At 43.3% G+C, this 25,477-nt stretch overlaps 1 protein-coding gene across 3 annotated transcripts in view; it reads left to right on the top strand.

The window, feature by feature from the left end:
• CHD2 (chromodomain helicase DNA binding protein 2) overlaps positions 1-25,477 on the top strand; it is a 284,189-nt gene that overhangs the window by 205,386 nt on the left and 53,326 nt on the right. For 2 of the 3 annotated variants that reach the window (XM_065734009.1, XM_065734013.1), the window contains exons 1-2: positions 16,844-17,368; positions 21,201-21,257. The exons of the other annotated variant lie outside the window; for it this stretch is intronic. The gene's annotated coding sequence lies outside the window, so the exon portion shown is untranslated. Of the gene's footprint in view, positions 1-16,843; positions 17,369-21,200; positions 21,258-25,477 lie in introns of those variants that run through there. 3 annotated transcript variants of the gene reach the window in all.

The raw sequence follows: 25,477 nt of genomic DNA on the forward strand, positions 1-25,477 counted from the left end.
CTCTGTAGCAGCATTACACAGTGCTGGAAGGTTTCATTTCATTTCTCTATACAGCTGTAAAAGGTTTCTCAGAAACCAGAGATCACTGCATTTGACTTGAGTTTGCTTATCTGCCAGAGGCTGTTTCAAGTTCCTTTTTGCAGCATATTAAACGAATCCCGAGGTGAGGAGGCAGCAACAAGTGCTCTTTATCCTTGTTTAGAAGTCACTGCTTCTAATTATGTTCCCTCCTTATAATCATTAATATCAAGAACTACAAAATGAGGTCAACCTCTATTAAATGTAATGACTTTGCCTGCGGAGTTTGTGATGAAAGCAGCTTCACAGCAAAGGTTTCCATGTAGGGGAAAGCTTCTGTTTCGAGAAGTCCCCTAACCCAGTGCAGTGGCTTCATTTTTCACGTGCGGTTATAACAAAATGCAGAGACTGGGGTTGAGATTTTAATCACTAAAAAACAAGAAAAACAGATAGGAGAGAAATCTGAACGTGCAAATCAGGAACATGAGAAGACAAAAGACAGGTTGCTGCGGGCTTGGCAAACAAAACCTTAAACTACAGAGAGGATTGAGAGCTGCATCCTTGAACCAACCCACGGTCATCATGAACCACAGCTGCATGCAGTGAGAGCATAGCAAGAACAGCAGGTTTGCCTCATTTCCCTGTAGATAACTGGGAATTCCCTGCACCTGGTTTCCCATAGATACACACCCTCCCCCACCCCCCCGGCAAGCAGAGAGTGTGCTCTGTTTCTTGTGCTGGTGAAATGAAACTTGCATGCAGGAGCTAATTTTGAGATGTGAAATAGCCCTGGCTGTGTGGCAGTGCTGCCTCCCTGGTAGGGGAATACAGCCCCGTCCCAGTGGTAAGTCTGCAGTCTCTAATGTTTGATTTTTCAACTAGCAGTAGCATGCAGTTTAAATGGGGCACGTAGTGTTATTTCTGTGGCTCTTTAGTTTGGCTTTAAGGTAGGCAGGCACAGGTCTGCCTTAAGAAACTGCCCTCTTTTTCACTTGAAACTGGAGGTAAAGATGGCGGTGATTTTTCAGAGCAGCTGCTAAAAGCCTTGTGACTGGGAGGTGAGCCTGTTCTTTCCTTAAGGGCTCCCTGCAGCTGCGCAGGCAGAGGATCAGCGTGGCTTCAAGACACTGTTAACTGCACCAAACACGGGTTGCCATCTCTGAGGCTGTGCTGAAAGGAGTTCTACCACGTCTCCTCTGCTCAGCTCTCTGCTTTCCGTTTCTACCACCGCAGTCTGCTGAAATACCATGCAAGTGCTCTCTGCCTTTATTAAAAGCCCAGCGTGCCGCTGACGCACTGCAGACCAACCTTCCCTGGGAAAGGGGATTCTCGCCCTTTAAGAAAAAGCCCGCAGTAATTTTCCATTGCCCTGCTTGCTCTTGCCTACGTGGCAAGAATTGTTTGCGGAGGCCGGAGCACAGCGAGCACTGATCCTGCTGTGTTGCCTGGGCACCCGCCTCCCCGGGTGGGATTGGGATTCTGTCCTCGTGCAGCGGGTGGGTGACAAATGCTGCCCTTCCAAAGCAGCCTGGGGTTGGAAACACCAAGAGCTTACCCAAATTGTGTTAATAATAGATCGGGAGTTATTGCCTGTGACGATTTCTCTGCCTTTGCGCAAGGAGTTGCCCTAATAAAATGAGGCTCTGTAGTCTGTTTGCTATTGTAACGGTTGCTTCTGCAAGGCAGTGTGTCAGATCACAGAAATCATACTAGCAAAATCTCTTAAATCCCCCCCGCTTCTGTTGTTCTCATTTCATAAACGAGATGGATGTTAGCTGCTCTGCAGCCTGCTAAACAGATTTGCTGGGCAGCCCCTGGGGTGCTGCTGGGTGAGTCCCTGCTGCAGTCCGTGGAGGGCTGTGGGAAATGCCTGAAATATTTGCAGTGCTGCTGGCAGAATGTGTAGCAGCACAGAGGACTAGCTTTATGTGCTTTATCTGCCTGCTGATGCCAAGCAAGTGCAACAGGCATTGTCGTGGTGGCTCAGGGATCGTTTATTTGTGCAAGGCTGGATCCTTCCATTAAAAGCACAACTCTGTGTGTTTCTGTTAGCTGCCTGCTGCTTGGTTGTCAAGGACTCCTACACCATTGAGGTCTGCCTCCTGTGCTAGGAATGACCAAGCACCCAGATGCTCAGGATCGAGCATCCTGAGGTCTCACTTTCCTTCATGAGTAACATGGAGGTTAAAAACAGCAGCTTACCCCCTACCTGTGTGCTGCCTGGCTCCCACTCTGCTCATTTAGCTTTCTGACTTGTCTCGCTCCTTGGATTGTGAAAATTTCAGTTGCTGTATCTGAGCAATCTTAGCCAGCCTTGGTATGAGTTTGGCCTTTGAAAAGTAATCATTAGTAGTGTCTGTTTTCCTTTTCATTTTATTTTCAGGAATGAAAAGCAGGAGGTCTGGGCTTAGGAATTTCCTAGCTAACCCAGCAGGCCTGCAAAGGGGGCCCCTTACTAACACCGCCTTGGCCCCGTTTTGCATCGGCTCCCATGTGCTGCTGCTGCTGGACTTTGCTTGGCACAGTGAATGAGGAGGATGAGGTCTGCCAGGAGCAGGGCTCGCCTCTTGGAGCAGTCAAGAATGTGGGTGAGTCACTGCCTTGTCTGAGGAATGAAACCTTAGACCCTGTTTTCTTAAAACTTTGTTTGCTTTCAGAAGTGTGGTGGTTCTGAAGGCAGCTCGCGCTCCTGGGGCTCCTCTGCCTCTCAGTCCTAACATCAGCTTTTATGTTTTTCATTTCTCTATCTGTGGAGATGTGCAGGAGGGAATACCCATTTTTGCACGTGCTCAGAAGTTGTAGGATCCTACAGACTATCTAGGTCAGAGTATGCACAGCTACCTGCATTGCCCGTCCTTCTCTGAAGCACAGCCTTGATAGCCTGGTCCTGCCAGCTCCTATCCCCAGCAGTCAGGGCTCGTGCTCTGTACAGCCACTGCAGCAGGAACTGCTGAAGGTTCTTCCACAGCAGTGTGACTAATTAAAACCGTATCAGTTTCCACAGATGACACTAGAATGATCTTTGACAGTTATTTGTTTGAGGAAGATGAGAAAAGCAGAGGCTAGAATCTGGAGGAAAAACACACAACAGAACGCTGCGTGGTCTTCTGTAGCTTCCAACAGTTTAATGAAGCTTAGGGACCTGTGGCCATTTTGTGAATGGTTTATCTGATTTCAAAGGGTTTGGATACCTCAGGAGATATTGCTACCTTTGAAAATAAGGCTTTTTATGTGGATGCTTCAGCATGAGTTTGGGCTCTTCCTGTTATGTTTGCAAAATGAAAAAAGATGATACTAAAAAATTCCTCAAACATATCTTTCACCATCTTATTTCATGAGTATTTTATATCTAAGCCCGATTGTGTTTTATTCATGTAATAGATAATTTTATTGTTGTTCTGCTTTTTACAATTCATGACTTAATTCTACCAGTTATTCCCAAGTACTCCATATTTACATTTATTCAACAGCAAGCATGGTTTGCTGTGACTGCATAATTATATCAAAATGAATTTGGGTTCCTTTTGTTACAAAATGTTTGAGGGCTGCAGATACACACTGAATGTAAGATAAGCTCTGAGCATTGAGATTACAAGAAAAGCTATCTATGAAATCCTACAGATTAAGGTCATGCATGAGTTACTAATTCTCCCTCCTGTGAGGTTTGATTGCAAGATACAGTCAGCTCCCACTGACTTCTTAAAATGAGATGGCTTGAAAAATTGACCAGATCCTGTCAAGTTTGCTTTGCTGTTAGAAAGCTGGAGGTGTTGAAGAAATGAGAAACTGTGAGGGAAAGAAAGAAGCAGGGACAAAGAGAGGGGCAAAATCCCTGCTGGCTACCAGCTTGAGAGTAAAGGAAATCATGAAGAATATTCTTTTTTTTCTTTTTTTTCCCTATCAAAACTTGATCCACTGTAGAATTATGGTGCTCACAGCAGTGTTTTTGGGGCTGGGACTGAGGCTCCATGGTGCCAGAATCCACATCCTTCCAACTAAGATGTGAGAGCTGAGGAAATGTGGAGAACAGAATGGGGTGATAGGGAAAGCAGCTTGATCCTATGGAAAATTCAGTCACAGACTTCTCCCATAGAGGCAGATATGTATCAGTCCACAGCTGTATGGGGAAAGGCAACAGCAGAATATACTTTTCTACCTCAATTTGCTGTTCTTTACATTTGGTCAACACGTTTCCCTGTGATCCATGCAGCAAAGTAGCACTGAGCTCATCAACTGAAAGTATTTTTTATTTGTTGCACATAAATACCTTTGAAAGGTGCCAGACTGAATAATCCCTCTAGCTTGTAGATATTTGCTTGGAGTCAGTTTGCATTGCACCGTGTGCCTTCGTGCTTGCATACCTCCTGTTACACCTTGAAGCAATACACCACAAAGTTGGAAGTTAAAACTGGGATTACTCTCCATGGGCCAGCCCTATGGGAACGACTTAGAGTAACTCATTTCACCAAGCAAATGAGGTGTATCTTTACAGAGAGAAAAGCACCGTGTCTTTAATGGTTCAGTATCAGTCAGCTGCACACGTATCCCCCTTGAAATAACCTGTGGCTGTAACAGTCTCATTGTGCTGGAGCTGTTATTAGTCTCTCCCTTTCTTCATGATGCCTGTAACTAGGGCACGCTGCTGCCTGGCTGCACATCCCGAGGGAGCCTGGTGGTGTTTGTGCAAATGCGATTGGGCTGCAGAAGGGGTGGAGAAATGCAGTTCTCTGTGCAGGATATATTTAGTGAATGCAGCTGCGGGAGGCAACAGGAACAAGAGAGTTCTTGTACTGCCAGGGCTCAGAGCTTGCAAGCCTAAATCTGCTATTTGCTTTGCGATACATTTCTTCCCTTCCACAGTGTTTTATTTGAATGTAGATTTGCACTTCAGGGTAGCCAGAGCTCTTCCTGGAGCTTAGAAATGAGATGTCACAGTGCCAACCCTATTAGCTCCTTCTGCAGGCACTATGCTTTTTCCTGGGCAAGGAGGGAGATATGACTTTGTTTTCTCCATTAGAGAGGCCAGCGTTGTAGGAATAGGTCTGTCAGATATGTTGTGGAAGCAACCCTGCAGCGCAAGGATGGCCTCACCCCAGCAGGGGGTGGGAGCTTAGGGCATTTCATGGTGCCATATAAACCCTGTGCAGGTCTTCCTGGCTTCTCTGACAGTCTGATCCGATATTTTCTTGTACGTCATGGAATACAAAGAGAGCACAAAAATAGGTCTGCTGACCTGCGGGGTCAGGTGGGAGCCTGCTGCTGTTGGGTGCCCTGGCATGTCCCCAGAGGAAAGGGCTGGGATATATAGAACTTTGTGTGTGTTTGCCTTGTTATAATGCAGTTGTGGGTAAAAAAACAACAAATCGAGATGGGTGCACACAGGGGGTTATGAAGACTTATGTTTAGAGGGAGATGGGTTGCATCACTGCTCTCCATCACAAGCACAGAGGTGTTGTTCTGCCCGGGGAGGCTGCACAGATCTGGAAATGCATCCAGCTTTATTAGAGCTGTCTTTCGCTCAGGATGCGGTCGTTTTGTCTCGGGGAGCATCAGCGGTCATTCACACCTCGGAAACACTGACAATGGCGGCCGAGAACGAGCAGGGGCGGCTCTGAAAGGCCCTTCTCCTCCCCGAGCCCGTGCCTGAAGCTCGGCTTTCCCCGCAGCGAAGCGGTTAACTCCCCGATTAATTGGCTGCGAGAGCTCCAGCCCTTCCCAGCGGAGGACTGCGGACGGAGGGAGCCGCTCCCTTCCCCCCATCGCGGGGACAACCGCTGCCCGCAGTGCCCCGCAGCGCTGGGGGGGGTGGAGCGGCGGCGTAGGTCTGAGCAGGAGGTCCTGCCCGCACCGGCCCTATGGGGCTGAGGGCAGGGGCAGAAAACCCACAGCGAACGCAATCTTTTGTGGCGGGGCCGAGCGGCCGCCATTTCGTGGGGCGGCGGGAGGAGCCATGTTGTGGTGCGGGCTTCTCTCGCCCTCGTTCAGTGCGAGCCAGAAAGAGTTAAGATAAAAGATATATGTGTAAAATAAGCGAGCAGCGGAAAAAAAAAGTCTTCTCAAAGTACATTATACAGCTCGTTTGTTTAATGAGGCTCTGGCGGAGGGTGCGTTAATGCTGGCGTTTGGGGATACAAGAGAGATCGCTGCGTGTGAATTTCGGTTTTGTGTCATTGTTTTCTGGTTTCAGACTCTTCCTGAGCTGCTCATTTATTTTTCATGCCGCTGTATTTTTATCCTGGCTTCCTAGCGAGGCAGAGCCTGTGAAAGCGTGCCTGTGAAACCGTGCTGTTGGAGGCCTCCAGCTTTTGATCCGATGCTGTGTTTCCAGCAAATCTCAGTGAAGTTTGGGGCAAGCTGTGGCTTATAAAGGCCAATCAGTGCTTCCACTGAAGAAGCAGAATGTGTGCAAGGGCTCATTTCTCAGCTTTCCTTGCAGCCCAAACCATCAGCATCTGCTCGGCGATGCGTGGCACCCAGCCGTGCCCAGGACGGGGTGGTGAGCTGAGATTGTCAGGGGGAGGATTATTAGGATAAAGAATATAGTAATTCTGATTTATAAAACTTACTTTTGCAGCATATACCAATTTTTCAGAACCTCTCAATTAGGTTTTATTTTCTCCTAAGCTTAATTCCATTTTAGCATCACTTGAATAGACTTTCTGCCTTTAAATAATTGATCTTCGACTTCATTTTTTTTGTCCCGGTTTTCATCATCTTCGTGTGTGTGTATGTATATAATGGTAATCCTTTATTAATCTTTTAAACACAAGAGTTTTTGTTCATGCAGCAGAAGTCTCCAAATTTTCATTATCAGTCCTTGATTTGTTAGCCAGCAGCACAATATTTTAATAATTGGAATTCAAGAAAAAAAAGTCAGTTATTAAAATCCCAGTGTTTCAATTTTGCTCGTTATGATTCTGAATTATTCAAGCATTTCACTTTATTTCCTGCACACACGCACTTGTATTCCCGGTACATTTGCCTCCACAGAGTGTTCGGGAATCTTGTTTATCTTACGTACATGTTCACTGTTACTCAAAAACTCTCGCAGTTCATTCCAGATCCCTAGGACAACATTCCATTTAGACACACCAAGAAGTTGGAGTGATTCCACTGACCTGAAGGTAATCACTCAGAGCTGAATTAAAGGCACAGATGTGTAAGTTAAGGCCTATACATCTGGTAGCGTAGCAAGAAGAGATCAAAATCACAGCTTTTGTTAATGCATTAAATGTTTCTAAGCTTTACAATTAAGGGACAATTTGTAGAGCAAGTTAACAACTTTTAGTTGAACCTAGTATTCAGACTTGAAGAAAATAAGTGATGGTTTTGGAGCTGAGAGCCTGAAGTAGATCTTCCACTGGGCAAAGCTGCAGTGAAACTTGGAGTCTGATAGTGATTGGATGTCTGACCTGAGCTATCTTGTGTTCACTCTGCTGCCCTAACTGCTAAAAGCTGTTGGCCTTATTCTGTGGCAGTGCTGTTCTGACAGTATTTTCTTGGGCTATACGTGTTCGAGTTTTTTACGTGTTGATGTTCTGAATCAATCTTTGACTAATATTAAAAAGAATAACTGTGAATGATTTTAAGCCGAAACAAGATTATCACCATTGATGGCTTGGTTGGAAAGGGAGAGCGTTTGTTTGAGCGTGCAAGTTTATCGCCTTCAAGTGTGAAACCTGCTTATTCTCATTGCTGGATATGTGCAGAACTGCTTGAGTTCCTGGCTGGGTAAGGCCCTGCCAGCAGCCAGTGTACAGCAAGTGGACTGTAGGAGGAAAATACAGAACCTCATGGGTAACATCAGTCTGACACAGAAGCTATTTGTGGGAAGGTGACATTTTAATCCAAGCACGTCCCTTATATAGTATCACTGCATCAGACATTGATTTTACTCCTCGTCTAACTAGTGTTGACAAAGAAGTTTGTTTTGAGCTATGAATGTAAGAAGTCTTCCCTTTTAAATACACACCACATTGTCACGCTGGTTGTCAGTAAAACTTAAGAGTTATATGCTTGTACAATTTCAGAGAAAAGCATGTGGCAATTTGCTGAATAATGCATTGTTTTGTCAACTATTGTACAGCAATCAATAAAATGCCCTGTGGTGCTACCTGTGCAGAAGAGAAAGGAACAAAGATTGTTATGGAAACAGGCTGTTACTAAGTTGTTGGACTTGCTTGAAATGAGAAGCTCAGTTCTGTGTTGTATTTTTAGAGGCCCGGGTTGGTTTTTGTTCTAGAGCAGCTGCAGATCTTGTTGCATCTGAGTGAAATTCATCGCGTTTGCAAGGGTAGCATGAAGCCCTCATGGCTCTGTAACTCCAGAGATTTATCAGGAAAAAAAACCTTTTGTGATGTTTGTCATCTAAACTTTAAGTCTCCCTCAACTAGAATAAAAACTGAGATTTAGTAAAAAATAAAAATATATAGCTTATAGGTTGTGTTTCCCACTGGTTTTCAATCTGTAAACACAAATTTGTACTGTTTCTCTGTTCTCATCGTACTTCTCAGACACTTCAGCAATAGAGAGATGCTGATTCTCATTTGAAGAAAACAAATTGGAAGGAAGGATAGATAAATGTTTCAGAAAGTAACATTTAACTCTGTACAGGCAATGAATCGTGGTAGAATGTCAAATAATTTGAGTTTACGAATTACATTATTATGTTAACTTTCTAGAACTTCTAAAATTATTTTTTTTTTCAGTGGTATTTGAAATCCAAATATTCTGAAGATTTTGCTTAAAAACTATACAATGCTTTCTTTTAGCCTTTTACACATCAACTGTGTGTTACCTTGGATACAGGAGGATACAGGAGTATATGAACACAGGAGTATATCTTCACTTGGAAATGTGAAGTTGGACACAGCTCTTAATTTTGCCAATGCTTTCTTTTTTTTTTCCAGACATAAGATAAAATAATGGCCATTCCCCAGTGCAGTACAGCACTTCATGACTTTGCAGACAGTCTTTACAACCAGAATGGAAAGATAAAGAATACTGGTTGCACTTGTGCCTTTTAAACCCTACCAACACATCTAACCTTTGCATGACTTCCCCTTATCAAGTCTTACAGGTTTCCAAAGCCATGAATGGCATCAGTACAGAGAATTTAAAGCACATAACTCAAGTGGTGCAGCCTGACTTTGCATCCTGTAGCTATTGCTGTTAAAGTTCCTGGGAATGTCCACATTAGTTTTGTGTTTGCATTCAAGGGTGATGTCACTTACAAACAAAGTTGCATCATTCCTCTTCAAGTAAGGAGTCTTGTTAGCACCTGCAGCAATTCTGGTGTCAGTGTAGGTGCTTGCAAGGGGTTAATGAGTGTTTTTTTTTTCCTACCATGTCCCACTCCTCTTATAAAAGTTTGCCAAGCCAGGAAGAATAGTGTAATAGTTACCTAAATTACAAGTAGCTGAGGTAATAAGCTCCTAATATATAAGAAACATCAAACTTCAAATTTCAAAGCTTCTTGGAGAGCAAGAGATCCAGGTTTCTCAAGAATAGGAGTGCGTTCCGTAGTGAAGTTAGTATAAAGCACAGTAAGCACTAGGCAGTAGTAACCTTTTTTTTTTTCTGCTTGCTTGCCTTACAGTCTACAGGAATTCATGCAGAATGAAAGGAGCTGGGCAGCTCTCAGATCTAAGCTCAGGCCACAAGGTTTTGTGTACAGAAACAATGTCAATTCTTTGATGCCTTATGGTCAACAAGTTAAAAATTTGCTTAGGATAGGGGACTGAGTGCCACAAAAGATACTTGTTCAATTTCTTACTTTCCTTATGACATTATTTTCATATTAATAACTTATTTATCTTTGAAAACATACAAAGAGCTGGTTAAAACAGCTTCATTTTGAATAAGCTGCAAAAAGCACTGCAGTATGGCATAGCAGACTGAAAGACTTATTTACCACATGCTTGTGACAGCAATAGAAATTTGTTTCAAGTTATTCTTGATAACAAATATTCCTCTTGCTGCTGAAAAGGTTCATTGTTCTAGATGGGGACACCATGAAGTGCTAGCTGAACTGCCATGTTAACGTAATCGTAGTTTTTGGTGTTAAGTCATAGCAGCAAAAAGGGCACGTGCAAAACTGGTGTGTGTAGATGTGTTTGCAGTTACTCATTACATGGTGGAGTGAAGGTCTGAGCTTGAATTTCAGTTCCAGGCCCAGAGCAGAATGAACAGCATGAGCTGACTGCTGGAATTGTTGGTGCTGCTGTCACTGCCTTGGGAAAGTAGCAGAAATCTTTAGCTAGGATCAGTATAGCACAATCTTTGCAGTACAGAGGGGAGTTGGTTTGTGCTTAGAAGAACTTTGTCCCTGTTTACCTTTCTGTTTATTGGCATTATGCTGTGTCACAGTTCAGTCAGATCAATATCTGTCACTATGAGAAGTCCACAAATGAGAGCAGTGCAGGTACAACTTTGTTCACACTTTGTGCACGCTGCTCCAAAAGGGAAGGTTTTCAGAAGTGTGATTGAAGGTAATTTTTATCTGCCTGACATTCCTGTGTTTTTAGTAGTAAATAACTGAGAAAGAAACCCTAGAGAAAACACTGTGTGATTTACTAACGTGTTCTGTACAGTAACAGAATATAGGAATAGACATAATTCAGGACAAAGTGGCAATTTCTGTGGACGCACTGGAGGAATTTAAATGCCAACCACAACGCAGCTTGTGTATCAAAGGACTTCAGTTATCGTGTTAATGACCTTCACAGGAGCTGGGGGGAAGGTTAAAAGCTTGTAGAATGAAGTCGTTTAGGTGAGTATGAGAGGCGAAGTTGCGTGCCTAAATTGGGAGTTCCAGCCACAGATGCAGTCTCAGAAAACATTTCCCAAATTAGTAATGGAAACACTAGGTTGCCTCATTATTGTCTGACAAGTGGTTCATAAAACATGGCTGAAGTATTTGGTTTAATGATACACAAAGTCAGAAAAAGAAAGTGCTGTCTAAAATAGATGACAGCATATAGAGGAAATCGCAGTTGCAAATTTAGAGGGGAGAACTGGTGTAACCACGGAGGTGGTAGGAACAAGAATTTAGTGTTTATGCAGAGCTGACCATGGGAGATGAAAGTGAGAGAAAGGAAACTGGTGCTGTTCTTCTGTTTTGGTAGGAAAACAGAGTGCAGATGGGCTGTCACTGCTACAGGAACATCAGATTGGTCTGATGAGTGTAGTGACTCTGGTGAGAGCGACTGTACTGACATTCCCCTACATACAGCCCACTAGGGGCCAAGGAAGAGGAGAAGAAATGGATCCTTGTGTAAGTCTTTTTGGAGCTGCTTTTTTGGCCTTGGTGGCCCAGAAGCAAAAGAGCAGCACTGACTAAATTTAATGAGGGTTTTAGACTTCCAGTAACTTTGTTTACGCTTAAAAGCAGTACAGTAATTCACTGTTAAAAACATATCTACCTGTAAAGGTACAGGAATAAATACATTTTTAAAGACAGGTAATCTATTATTGACAGTCTGGGCTGTTGGAGAAAATCAGATAAGCGTGCAGGTCAGATCCTGTTCAGTTATAACCTTAAACCATTCTGGCTAGAACCACGCTATTCTTACCAAGGTGCAGTTATGTCTTGAGTACTTGATCTCTTTTTTTTTTCCTATTTCATGTGGCTGTTTTGAGTGATCATTCTTCATATGCTTTCCTAGAAATGTATTCTGGGAAGAAACAAGGTTGCGAGTTGTATGTTGAACTTCATGTCTTGATCCTCGCTGTGAAGACAGACCTTCCACTGCGAGTGAAAACGCCTGCGTAAGTAGCAGTGCTTTTGCTGTACCGTGCTTTTATCCAGAGTGTGCCTTGCCGTGGTTGCCATGCCCTTCTCCTCCTTGTTGGTGTTTTTCCAAGGAACACAGGCAGCACCTGGGTTCTGTGCATGCCAGTGCCTTTGCAGAGCAAGACCATTAGCTTTTGGTTTGCAAGAATCTGAATGGAAGTGGAGTTGCAGAACAGGATCCCTGCACCCTGTATTTTCCACAAACCAGAATGGCAGTTCTTTTGGTGGAGAAAAATCAAAAGGCCTTTCTGCACTCTTCCCGAGAGGATCCAGTGTTTCGTGTTTGCCCCTCCAGTACTTCCTGGCTGGAGGCTCCCTTTATCACCATGTGGGCCACCAGCACTGCTTTTTGGGGTCGGCCTATGCTGCATCAGCGTAGTGTGTAAGGCAGCAGATCTGTGCAGTCCTGCCATACAAACTGCCTCCAGCTGTCCTAGCAGAGAGCTCTGCATTTCTCTGTACTTTGCAAAGAAATACATCTCTCAGCTCAAAATCATTATCCTTGGGGACGTTAGTGAATGATTCTTTCCAGTTGACCAGATACTGGCTTTTCCAGGGCTGCAATTCAGGACACTGCTGCTGCAGTCCCATTGCACAATTTCCAGTGCCAGACTAGCTCCCCAGACCTTCCCCAAGCATTTCAGGTATTGCTGACTTAATTGTTGCAATACCTACTCACGTTAATACATAAAAAAAAGGAATGGGCCATTTTTCTGCTTTTAGTGGAGTAAGTTGTGCAAACAAAAGGAGAAAGGCACGCTAATCACTCACAGTGTTTGCTGAAGGGTGTAAATATTAATTATGTCATTGTCACGTTAGCTGGGTGTATATCCTCGCTGACAGCTTGGACGGGGATGCCCCCATCCTCTTGGTATCTGGTTTCCATGGCAGTAGTCAAAATAGGAGACAGCGTCCTGGCGAGGTTGGCATATGAGCTGGTTTCTATGGTGTTGGCTAAAAAAAGCAGGGTACTGCATTCTGTTTGGGTGCTGTGGAGGGTTTTAAGGCGATGATGTGGACAGGGTGATGCTGCAGGCCTGCAGCTGACACGGTTCCTGCAGCTCTCTGCGTGGATGGGTGGCATTCAGGTTAAGGGAGAAACGTCTTCGTGCCTCGTGGTGAGGTGGGCCCGAGTGCAGGCTGCCCTGTGTCAAGGACGGAGAGAGCCGAGGTGCTTTGAGAGCGCCTGAGAGGTTTGCTGAAGCCCTGTCTGAGGGAGAGGCGGTGCTCAGCTCAAGCGGGTCTGGGGTTGGGTGGAGCCGGGGATGCCCCGGCCAGGTGGGGCTGGGGCCGCCGCCGGGGTGGGCGCTGACAGCCGGCTCCCGCCGCCTCCTTCCCCCTTAGGGGAGGCCTGGGCGGACGGGGCGCGAGCCCGAGGCGGGCACGCGGAGGCGGGCAGCAGCCAATGGGCAGCGGCCGGCGGCCTTTGAGGCGGGGAGTGGCGCACCGCGCGGCCAATGGGAAGCGGCGGCGCGGGTGCGCGCGGGCCCGGAGTGGGGAGGTCGAAGGAGGGCGCGGCGCGGCCAATAGGAGCGGTGCGCGCCCTCGGTCCCGGCGGGGAGGGCGCGGTGCGGCCAATGGAGAGTGGCGCGATGCGCACGCGCAGTCGAAGGCGGCCGGGCGAGGGAGGGGGGGGCCGCTGCGCGCCGTAGGTAGGGGGCAGGGGCGCGGCCCCGCCCCTTCCTCGCCGCAGTGAGTAGCGAGCGGGCGGCCATGTTGTGCGGGGGGGAGGGGAGGAAGGAGTTGAGAGGAGACGGGAGAGACTCCCTCACACACACGGCACAAGATGGCCGGGGAAGCAGCCGCCGCCGCCGCCCGGCTCCCGAGCGCTTTCTCCGCCGCTCGGAACGGGGCGGTCCGACGGGCGCTCCGGGCGCCGGGCTCAGCGGCCACGTCGGGCCCGGCGCTGCGGTGGCTCCGGGGGCTCCGGAGCGCGGCCGGGAGAGCCGGCGAAGGGCTGCGACGGGCGAAGGGCAATGGCGCCGGGATGCCGAGCCCTGCCCGAGCCTCGCCCTCCGCGAGCGGGCGCGGAGCTGTCCCCCGGGCGCTGGCACCGCGAGGAGGGCAGCGGTGCCCCGTTCCTCGGGGCCCTCGTCGGCTGGCGGCGGGCTGCAGTTGCCGGTAAGTGCCCGAGCCGCCCCGTTCCTCATTGTCCTTTGTCCTTGGGAGGAAAAACAAAATGTCCTTGGAGCCGGGAGGGGGAGGGGGCCGCCGCCGCTCCTGCCGACCCCCCCCCTTCCCCTTCCCCCCTCTCCCCCCCCTTCTCCCCGAGGACAGCCCGGGGGACCCCGGCTCTTCTCCACGAGCCCCTCCGGGCCGAGAGGGGACCGTGGTGCCGCAGAGGGAGCCCCGCTCCGCTCCGTCCCCGCCGCCTCTCGGGCTGCGGAGCGCTCCCCGCCCCCCGCGTGCGGGGCGGCCCCGGGGCCGGGGAACCGCGGATGGGGGAGACGGCGGACGGCAGCTCCGGTGCGGCAGCGAGCCGGGGGCTGCGGGGCTCAGCCCCTCCGTGCGGAGCCGAGCCGCCCTCCGACTCCACTGCAGCGGCGAGAACCCGCGGGGAGCGGACCGTGGTACGGCAGCAGTTAGGTGTTCAGCCCCAAAGCTCCTGTCTGTTCCAAGAGCGTTTGTTGTCCGCTGCTGCTCGGATGGGGGGTATGTTTTCGTTGTTGATAAGAACAAAGACGCCATGTCTTTTTCTCTTAAAAATAAAACTTAATGTTTTTTTTCTTCGTGTTTTTTTTTTTTGGTGGGGTGTTGGCTTTTAACTCTTTCTAAACCAGCAAGAAAAAAAAAAAAAAACCAAAACAGGCTGCGGATGAGACGACTCGGTACTTTATTGAGACAGTGGATATAGAAATATACCGCACTTGGAAAACAGTTGTTCGGGTGCTGAACTTTAAAGAAAACTCTTAACAATTACGGACGATAGGATTTTGCGATTTAAATGGCAATACGAAAACTTCCAAGCGTGAGGAAAACAAAGATCGGTAGTGCCAAGTCTGTAGTTTAAAGTTGGCAGAATACTACAGTTGTGATTTGGGTGATGGTAGGAGAAGAAAAGGTGCTTACTTAAAATAGGAATTATGCGATATGGAGACGAATGGGTTCCTCTGTGACAGTAGAAGCTTTTAAAAAGCATTTGTTGGGTGACAGATTTATTCCTAGTGTTCAGTTTGTGCGTTTTTCAGGGAGCTTACAGACATTTCTGTGTATGTAGAATTTCTGTCGTTGTTTTGCTTGTTAATAATGTAGAAGTTGTCCGACACCTATTGCAAGACTTCTGAAAAATGCAAGTTTAAATGGAATGCCTGGTGTTTGTTTTGTGTTGGCTTCTGTTCAGCAGTCACCAGTTTAGGGCTAAATCTGCAATTCCAAATGTATAAGAAGTCACTGCAGTAAAACAGGAGGTAAATATTAAGGACTTGAGTTTTAATTGGATATTGTGTGTAGCCATATTTATTGGATTCATTTACTGTACAAGATTATAAAACTCCGAGCAGGTTTTAAATGCTGCAGTTGGAGGTAAACCCATATTTCCATTTTTTTTCTGCTGCAAATGTGAATCCTTCCCTGCAACAGTGAAAGTTGGCTTTTTTTAGAGATGGAGGTATAAGTTTGAGCAGCCATTAGAGTTCTATCATCTTCGTGCAGAGTGCTTCGTATCTTTATTTTAGGTTTGGATTATGGCTTTATAATTCCAGCAGCAGTTCTGCAGTGTAGAATAGGCTCTGACATGCAGACTTTGTTGAAAAGAAAGTTCCAGCTTTAGGTGGTTGTCTGTATTTTTGTTGATTTTTTTTTTCCCTCCTTTTTAGTCTATGAGGGGACGTATTTTTAAATAGCTTTGATTTGTTTCTTTCAGCTGCTGAAGCCAAAATAGCAACTGTCTCTCACAGTAAATTGCTTGCAGTTTTTAACATATTTTGTTGAATAATTGCGCATTTTTGTATGTATAGGATGTTAGTGTTTAAATTTAGAACCTTAATGTAACATGAAAACAAATGTTCAATTACGTATGAGCAGAATTATTTCAAACTTGTTCTAGTGTAAAACAGTGGTGGTAAATGTAAGCGCTGCAGAATTAGATATGGAGCCCTTTCCCAAAAAGCGAGGAAAGTTGGCTGAAGGTAATGCAGATATGGTGTTGGTTGTGTTGAGGAGCAGAGCTGGGCATCTGATTAAAGGTCACAGAGCTGTGAAGGCATTAAGACTGTATTGGAAGGGGCAAAAAAGAAACCTTATTTGGGGCAATGGAGTAACTCCTGACTTACAATTCGGAGAGACTGATGACAGAAACCATTTGAAAACTTGCAGCGATAGCAAACAATTGCATTGCACACTTGTAAGGACTTCAGTGTGAGAGAAGTGCAGAGGCTGAGAGGCGTTCTGAAAAACTAAACTGCTTAAGCATTTGATCTTTTAGTCAGAGGAGATAGAGGAGCAGATCACAGCTATTCATGCAGAAACACGGATCATGCGTGTTGTGTGTCAGTCACTTTCCATCTCCAGTGTTTTTCAGCCAGGTATATGCAGTCACCCGTAATTGTATTTTAGAGCTGAGTTACAAAGACACGGTTACTGCTTTTGTAAGTTTTTCCTAACTTAATGGTTATCTAAATGGCACTAATTTTCAAGCGTTGTGTCCAAATTTTCCAAGGCAAAATGCTGAATAGTTGTTTCTTTTTTTTCTTTTAGGTACAGCTCCGTGAACAATACCTTTATTTCCTGAATGGCTTCCAGAAGAATCGTTGGTACCTTCTCTTCTTAGGTAAGAGTGGTTACAACTTGTGTTAGTATGTACACGTACTGCTAATCATATGATTGTGAGTTTTGCTTTTTTATTTCTGTGGAAAAAAAGGAAAAGAAAATAAATTTGAATTGGAAGGGACGCGTTTTATTAACGGTCTGGAACTTTTAGATGCGATCTTTCTACAGACATGGGTAGGCTTACAAAAATTAATGAAGTACACGCCACCTCTCCTGTTTCACTTCAGCTGTGCTGAGGTTATTTATGAAAATAAATACTGTGTATGTGTAAACAGACGCATGTCTTGTATTTGAGGGGAAATGGCAGTGCATCCATATAAATCCAAAGACTGCATTTGTCTCATTCCACCTGTGAAAACATGCATCCAGCTTCAAAAATTGTGTGTTTTTGCTACTTACTGAGTTCGTAGCATTAATGCTTGGGCACATGGTAACGCCTGTAAGTGACAGTAATAACTCCAGACTTCAAGTACTTGTGCAGAAGTCCGTTCTGTGGGGTCATCTTCATTTTCGGGAGACCTGATTGTTAATGCTTGGCGAATACAGATACTGCCTTTTTGTATTGCAGGTACAATTTTATCAATCATAAGACACCTTATGTGTTACCAAGAAGTTTATATTGCTCAAGAGCATTAAGACCATAGATAAAATCTGCATATCCTTCTTCTCAGACGAACTTCTTTTGCTGTTTTTTTCTTTAAAGGCTATTAACGGATACTCTCCTTCAGAGGATTCATGTGGCTGGTCAAGTGAGAGACCTTGATCACAACTCAGTGCTGTGTGTGCCAGGTACGTTACGCCACTTTTGTTTTGTTGCTTTCTTTTTTTTTTAATTCTAGGCACAATTTTTTTAGCCAAATAAACATTACGTATTTAAGCTAAGAACTTGTTGAATTTTCTTTCGAGTCTCAGTGCATTTGAGAACTGTTCTGTGCTAAATAACGTTAAAATCTCTTCACAAATTTTGTAAGATTTTTGTCATTCTTCAGATGTTCTTCAAGAATCTGAAACGAGCATAACTGTAGAGTAAGGCAGTGCTTGTGAGAGCTGCTGTCCCTGTTAATCACTTCAGTCAAACCTTAAATATTTAAATTCAAGGTATCAATTTGTTAACAAGTGCTGTTCACAAGGTTTTATGTACAATTTTTCAGAATAAACAAAATTCTCCTTTCAACATAATTTTACTCTTAAAATCTTAAACAACCCACGTTTGGTCTGAATGAAGAAATCTTGCTGTCCTTGCAGTAATTGTTAATCAGCTTTCTAATGTCTGAATTTTAATTTTTACATTTCGGTGCTCTGCATTTAGAGGCAGAGTAACGTGTTACGTTTGTGCCACGCTCTCACCACTGTGTAATTAAAGGTTGGGAAATCTTGTTTGTCTGTCTTAACTGGTTCCTTTTCACAGCTTCCGATGCTAATGCTCTTCAGTGCAAATTTGGACTTCAGAGCTTACAGGCATCTGCTTGGAGATACGTAGCAGAAGTCTCAAAAAAGTCCTGCTTTTAAACAAATACACATTTTGTCCTGATAACTTAATACTGATCTTACCAACTTACCTGAGTGCAGCTGTTCTCCTTGGCTTGGATGAACCTTCAGCCTGCTCATATAAGAGGAGTTACATACCAATTTTCATTAGGCATTTTAAAACTGTTTGTATTGTAATAAACTTTTAGCAGAAACACACTGCAGACAAAAGGCAAGAAGGAAATCAGTTAGTGTTTTCAGGTAATAGGCACAGACCATGAACTGTGGGTGTGCTGCAGCAAAACACAACTGATTGGAAATGAGCAGGGTTGTTATGTGCATTCTGGACCTCTACTGTGCAAATACCTGAGAAGTTTGAGAACTAGAAATGTGTATTAGGAATGATCCGATGCCTTGAGAAGAGCAGCAGGATATACTTGAAATCCAACATGAACCTTCACTTTTGAGGGGCCACAATTGCCAGGAGTATTACGCAGTCTGTGATATCAACGAGGCTGGGATTCACAGACAAGCATGCTCAGAGCCTGGTGGTAAATAATGGAGCGTGTCAAACTCAAGATTTGTGTCCTAATGCTATATCCTTAAACTTCCCAAGTTATATCACTTTTAACTGACTTGCCTTTAAAACATGCTTATGAGCTGAGTCATCTTGACTGACCTGAGTGCTTTAGAATGCATATGGAATGGAGCCGTTCTTATGTACTTCGTGTATCGTCATGATGCTGTTTGTGCTGAATAGATACTTACAATACAAACAGTTTTAAAAGTTCCTTGCTGATTCTGTGACCTCTATGGAGCCTTTTTTTTTTTCTGTATGAATGTGTTTTTCATCTAATAGTGTCAGCTTGCTCCTTAGGTTAGGTAGAACTTCGCAGGCTGGGTGCGTGTTACTGGGGACTGAAGGAAAGATTTAAGTTCATGCCCACACTGCAGCATATTAATGAGGCATAACATTTGTAGGATGGACAGCTTTGTGGAAAGCTGTTGGTATGGCCGTAGGTCATCTTCACTAAAATACTTTCTCAGTTTCTCACGATAAAGAATGTAATGTCAAGTCAGTGGTTTAAGAGCAGCTAGTCTCACCTTGTGTTACGAAAGGAGACGTGTTTTTTTGCTTCATGGAGCTACTGGTGCTCTTGCTGAAGGAGTAGAACATATGATGCAAAACTTGCATGGCTGTAAGACTACCAAATAAGTCCACATTTATTTTAAAATGGAATCCCATGATGTCCACAGTAATTACTGTGACTAGTTTGATTAAAAGATGTTCAATTTGTCATGTATGAAAGAACACAAAATAGGAAATAGATATGTTAATCATCTTAACCTTGTATTTACTGTCTTCCCTGTCTGTTACTCTTGGCATAAGCCTTCTGCTTTTGTGGTGCATTTAATAGTTATGGAGTGAACATGTAATGGTTGTTAACAATTGTAAATTAAATTGCTATGGCGTGTTTGAAAATAGTGGAAAAAAAGGATCACTTGCTTGGCTACGTTAGTCTATTTTAGTGTTGTTTTATGAAACTCACTGCTTGATCCATGTGTTCAACATAGAGAAGTTCCACTGCTTCTTAGCAATGCTACCACAACAAATACTAGATAACGTTTTCCAAATCTTGTCTGAGTTAGGAAGAGTGCTGTCCAGTCAAGTCTGAACTTCACTTAGGGGAAGCTTTTACTGTGTACTGATATGAAGCTGTATTTTATATTCTTATTGATGCTTCTGAGAAATTACCTTAAATGGATGCTGACTGTAGATATAAAGAATACAGGAAGCAGCCTGAAGGTAGATAATTTATTTCCAGCCGTGTTAGACGTTGTTAGACATGACTGAGTGCTGGAAGTTGAAAATGTTTATACAGTTAGTTTTACTTGGTTTTCACAATACTAAATCATACGTTCTAAGTGTTCAATTGAGTGCAGTGTTATATATAGGAGGGAGGGAAATTTAAGGGAGTAATTAAGCCTGTTTATCTAGTTCATATCTTAAGCTTTTTATTTGTGTTCTGAGTAAATGACTGATAGATGCCTCTTCAACGATCCAAAACTGGCAACCATGTTGTGTTGTACGGAGCACTCATCCACCATTTTAGGAGTACCTTCATTTTGTGCTTCCATTTACTAACAGCTGTTGGATCACGTTTTAAATACATGTTTTAAACATGTAAATTCTGTATTCATCTTGATATCCTTTGTGCTTATGCCACTTGAGAACTCATGATCTTTATTATTTCTCCTTCCTAAAGGGTTTTTTTTTACCATATTAATTGCTTTAAGTAAATTGTAGCAGCAAATAAATGAGTTCTGTTCATGTTTTCTTTATAGCCATTTGAGTGGCTAACACTTTGAAGATGAACTTACAATACTGTAGAAAATCAGCCATGCTATGCTGTCACCATACAGATTCATTAATTTTTAGGTTGTTGGAGGCTGTATTCTAGTATAAATATACTTCGAGAGATCATGAGAGAAGCAGTTTCCTTCTATATGTTAGAAGGCTAACTTGTGTGTCTCGTGATTGTAGGTTAATTAGCATGGATGAAATTCAGTGAGGAGAGGGATTGGTGAGTTCTGGAGTTTCAGGTTTTATTTTAATCTTGCTACCTCTGCATAAAATGATTCTTAATAGATGTTTATTGATGGGAATTGGCAATAAGCATTTTCCAAGTGGTGTTTTTATATGTGGGACTTGACCACGAGACCACAATGAACAGCTCTTTAAGATAGAGATCAGATAACTTGTTCCATGCGAGTCTGTTAAACTATCCTGTTGCATCTAACTGATATCCCCTATTTGTGAAATTAGCATTTTAATTACTTTTATGTGGAAGGCAGATCAGTTTCAACGTGTTTCCACTTGATGCCTGTTTATTTTCTTCTGAGGAGATTTGTATGCAGTTTTCTGGGGATTGTTGTACACATTTGTTGGCAGCACGTTGCCCAGCCATACCTCAGGTTCAAATTCTGCATAGAAGTGTCTTCCATACTTCATGCTGTGATCTCCTTGGGAATGGTTTTAGGACTTCTCTTGTAGGCTCAGGCTAGTGTTCTGGTCTTCTAGGTCTTTGTCTTGTATGTTTTTATTTTTTTATTATTATTAATTTAAGCATTTAACATACTGTTTTCTCTACAGATGTGTTGATGAAATGATTTACTGTAAGCAAAATAACTGCTCTTGGTTGAAGCACTGGTAAGTTGTTATTCCTAATAATCTTTATGATTTAGCTGTAAAAATAACCAAAAAAGGAGGGAGTGGGGACAAAAAAAAAAAAACCAAGAACCATCACATGTCTGTAATGTTGAACTTGCTGAAGTTTTTGGCTGAATACATCCTGAAGTTTTTGCAAGTTTTGCTGTGCATGTGTATGTTTCTACGTTGGAGGACCACAGCAGCATTCTTGCTGAGCTATAAGAAATGAAAGCTACTTTGCTGAAGAAGAGCTTTCATATGTAATTGTGGTATTTCGGTCTGCTGCTTCTGTCACTGAACTCCATATTTATGAGAACTATTGAATCATAAATATGCTAGTATAGAAGGGCTTGCCTGTCACTACAAGGGAATACTATGCACTTAAAGTTTAGGTAACAAATGGAGTGGAAAGTGTCACAGCAGGATAAATCTGCCTTGCAAGCATTTAATGTTGTCCCTTTATGCTTCTGTCAGCCTCAAGTGAGGGGCTTGAGCAGATAGCAGTTGTCTCCATAGACTTTTTTCTTCTATGATTATTCTGCTTCTGTTCATCTTTGAGTGTTTGAGCTTTGCAGAAAGTTGTTTGTAATGTTGATACAGCTTGCTGCATTAAATTGCTAGCTGATACATTTTCATTTAAGAATCATTCCCCGTATAGTCAAAATGTAGGGATGGCAGGCTTGAGTGGAAGAATTCATTCAGTTCTGCACTGAACAGGAGGATGGGTTAATCTCCATCTCCCTTTACTAAAAGCAGTTTGGTCTTTGTAACCGTTTGCTGTCTCTGGCACTTTCTGTGACTCTTTTAGGAGCTGTCTCTGGAATCTCAAGTCCTTCTGTTTTCCTATCTGCTTAACATTCAGACCCCTTGGTTCTACATTTTCTGTTAGGACGTCCGTTGGATTTGTGTACATCACATGACTTTAGTAGGAGGCTTTGTATTCATGTGAAGCTGTGCTTCAGAATGTTTCTTCAAAAGAGACATTCTTGGGGACAGTTCTTTCTATTTGGAAGGGTGTCTGATTGAGTAGTGCCTGCCTTGGTCTGCAGGTAGCTTGAAAAGTGTTCCAAGATGCAAATATTCCTATTTCAGTGATACATGATATCTGTTAACATTTAACTGGCACGTTAGCAGCGACCTCCAGCAACCAGATTAACTGGGATGAAATGCCATCAGGGCTGCCTCACGTGCTGGAAAAGCAACTGCTCCCGAGTCACCTGCTTCCTTCTGTTCTCTTCATATGATGTGAAGACTGATGTAGAGCTCTTTTGAAAAGAAAAAGGAGTGGGGGTGGAGTCACTCCAGGACACGTTTTGGCCTTGTGCTGCTTTTTTGTTACGCTTCATTCTGAAGCATTTTATCACTGTGTTGGGTCATGAAGCAAGAGTAGAAATGTCTAACTTCGAGGGATTCATTTCAGTGAGCAGGCATGTTTCTGATAATCCTTGCTTAGTGTTTCACCACTTCCAGTGTTCTGGAAATTTTATGATGTCCTTTTACAAGTACTAAGCTATCTTTCATTGTGCAAGTATGTGTATAACAGCTTCTTTCTTCAGATGCTACAAGCAGATGTGATTCTTTCTAGCTGTTCCTTGAAACTCTTGCTGAGCTACTGTCCACTGTTAGCTTTCTTCCCTGATCATCTCCTATAATCTTTAAGCATGATTTATTAATGTGTTGCACGTCAGTATGAAATCTTAACCTGTTTTCTTGCATTTTTTCTGTACATTTTCCCATTTTCTGGCATTGAAATGTAAATGAGTTGTGTCAGATTTGGTTTCTTGAGGAGGAATTAGGCTTAAAATTACACACAGAGTAATTTTTCCATCCTTGTTCTGTAGTCTTTACCTCCAGGAGGGGGTAAATGTGAAACTCACAATTGGAGATAGTTGTCTTCAAGATCAGTTGATTCAAAATGAATTTGCAAAAGAACTTAGAAATGTATGAGTTGTGAAAGGGTGTTTTAGCACCTTACCTGGTTACCAACATAAATAAATGTTTTTAAAATACTTCTAAAATACTTGTAATTTTTAATTCCTTAGTTAGAGGGGAGAGGAAAATGCCTGAAAACACGAGGAGCTTTAATGAAGTTGATGTACTTTGCAATGTGCAGTAAAATCTGTGTGGCTCGTGTTCATTCAGGATACTTTTTAATGCGACTTACTGTCGGCTTCAAAAACAGTACTTCAGAAATGTTCATGAAGTCCTTGCTCACAGATTATTCTCTTAAGTCTCAAAAACTTGGAAAACTGTTTTTCTCAGCTGAAACATACCTGACCTCCAGGAGTTGTGCTTTCCCAGCTGTGCTTACTGAACATGTAGGGATGTGAAAGGGAACTTAGGACTGCACGCAGCACCTGCTTACTTACTTTAGAGGCTCCAGATGTCAACAGAGGGCAAATCTGCTTTTCCTTTTAGCATGAAAGCTACCAGAGGTATCTTCAAAATCTTTAATGAATCTTCGAAGTAAAATTTTTAGTGAACTTTGAAGTAATAGAACGTGAGGTTTCGTCTGCCAGAACCTCGTTCTGTCTGTTCAGCTCCCTCTTTGGAGTCCATTTCTTCAGCTTGCAATTTGTGATCTTTGTATACAAGCTTTGGAATATGAGAGACTTCAGCCTGAAGAAGTTGTGACTGTGTTGGTGTCCTACACACCTGCACTGAGACATGGTTATTTCGGATGTTGTCCCTGGTCTTCAATCTCAGTACTTGAGAAATGTAGGCTTTCAGCTGACAAAAGATCTGGAGACCGAGGTTTTGGCCGTAAGGGATGTATGTTGGTGCTTTGGGCTCTGAGTAGAAACAGTATCTAGTAAGTAATGATGTGAAGCAAAAGCTTTGTAAACAAAGCTTTTCAAAAATGTTTCCAGTGTTGGCAGACTTGTCAGTATGTTACCATCGGTCTGAGGGAAACAGTACCGCATTGACTGCCTATGGCCTTTACCTTGCCCAAAGGACTGGGCCTGGGGACAAATGCGTCAAGGAGTAGGTGATAGAAATTTGAAAAATGGAGGTATTGCTTAACTGATGTTACAGAAGGAATTAAGTGCTCTCGTTATCTGGCAGGAATTTAGCTGTTCTATGGTTACAGCAAACATAGGATCACTGTCTTAGTGGAGGAGTGTATTTTAGCAATGCTACTGAAGTCTCTTAGCAAATTTTTTCACAAAGAAAACTTAGGAGTAAACAGGTATTGTGAAATCTTTTAATGAAGAGGTAAATTTCACGTGAAGAATACCAATTGCTCTTAAGACTTCAGCCATTACTGTGGCATCTTCTTGATGTATGAATGACTTCTAGACCAATGGCTGTAGCAGCATTTTTTTTAATTATGCTCACAGTTCTGTTTACTGCTAATTATTTTGCAAGGTCAGAAGAAGAGAGTGAAGTAAATGTGACAGGGTTACTTGCAAAGCTTTTTGTGCAACCAAATGTAGGTGAACCTAGTCAAAAAGTTTGCCCTCAAATTGTTCTTGGCTGATCTCATTAGTGTCTAAGGCAGAAAGCTAAGTCAACTGAAAAGGGCCATTCAAGGTTGAGTGATATGCAGCTGAATTACAATTTTTGAGAGGTGAGGAAAGCTATTATCAGCAATCAAATCCACTTATTTCTTAAAATAAATAAAACATTTTAAAGATATTATTTGTAGGATTTCCAATGCATTCCTGATAGTGCTTCTGAATATTTGACCGTAACAGTGATGTACTTTGGTGATTTTTTTTCTTTTTATCCTCATGTTTTGGTATGTTTTAACATTATTGTTAAAAATACCCAAAGTATTGCTTAATCTTCAAATGACTAAACGAGTTTGAAACAAAAATTCCAACCAACCAACCAAGCCCCAAATGGTTTCTTTAGTCTAGCAATGAAAAGAAACCTTTCCAAATATTTAATTTGTCCTAACTGAGGATGAATTGAATGCTTGAAACAAAGAACTCAGGCGAATGTCTGCATTTTCAAAAGCAGAAGCCAAAGATGTCATGACTAAATACCATTAGTAGCACAAATGATGCACGATGTTTATCAAGCAAAGTGAATGACCAGATCCTGCATTCCACTTCTGTGCGTTGTGCTGCTTTTCCATTGTGTTTCAACAAGGAGGAAACTTGTCTGTAGAGGAATATAGAGCGTAAGACCCATAGGCAGTTGTGAAAGTCAAATGGAGGCTTGCTGCACTGGTTCCATTGCTATTTATTTTGCTTTTACTGGTAATTTTGAGA

This window comes from Cyrtonyx montezumae, unplaced genomic scaffold (genome assembly GCF_038088225.1).
Source record: "Cyrtonyx montezumae isolate F1298 unplaced genomic scaffold, pur_monq_1.0 scaffold_17, whole genome shotgun sequence".
NCBI classification, from domain to species: domain Eukaryota; kingdom Metazoa; phylum Chordata; class Aves; order Galliformes; family Odontophoridae; genus Cyrtonyx; species Cyrtonyx montezumae.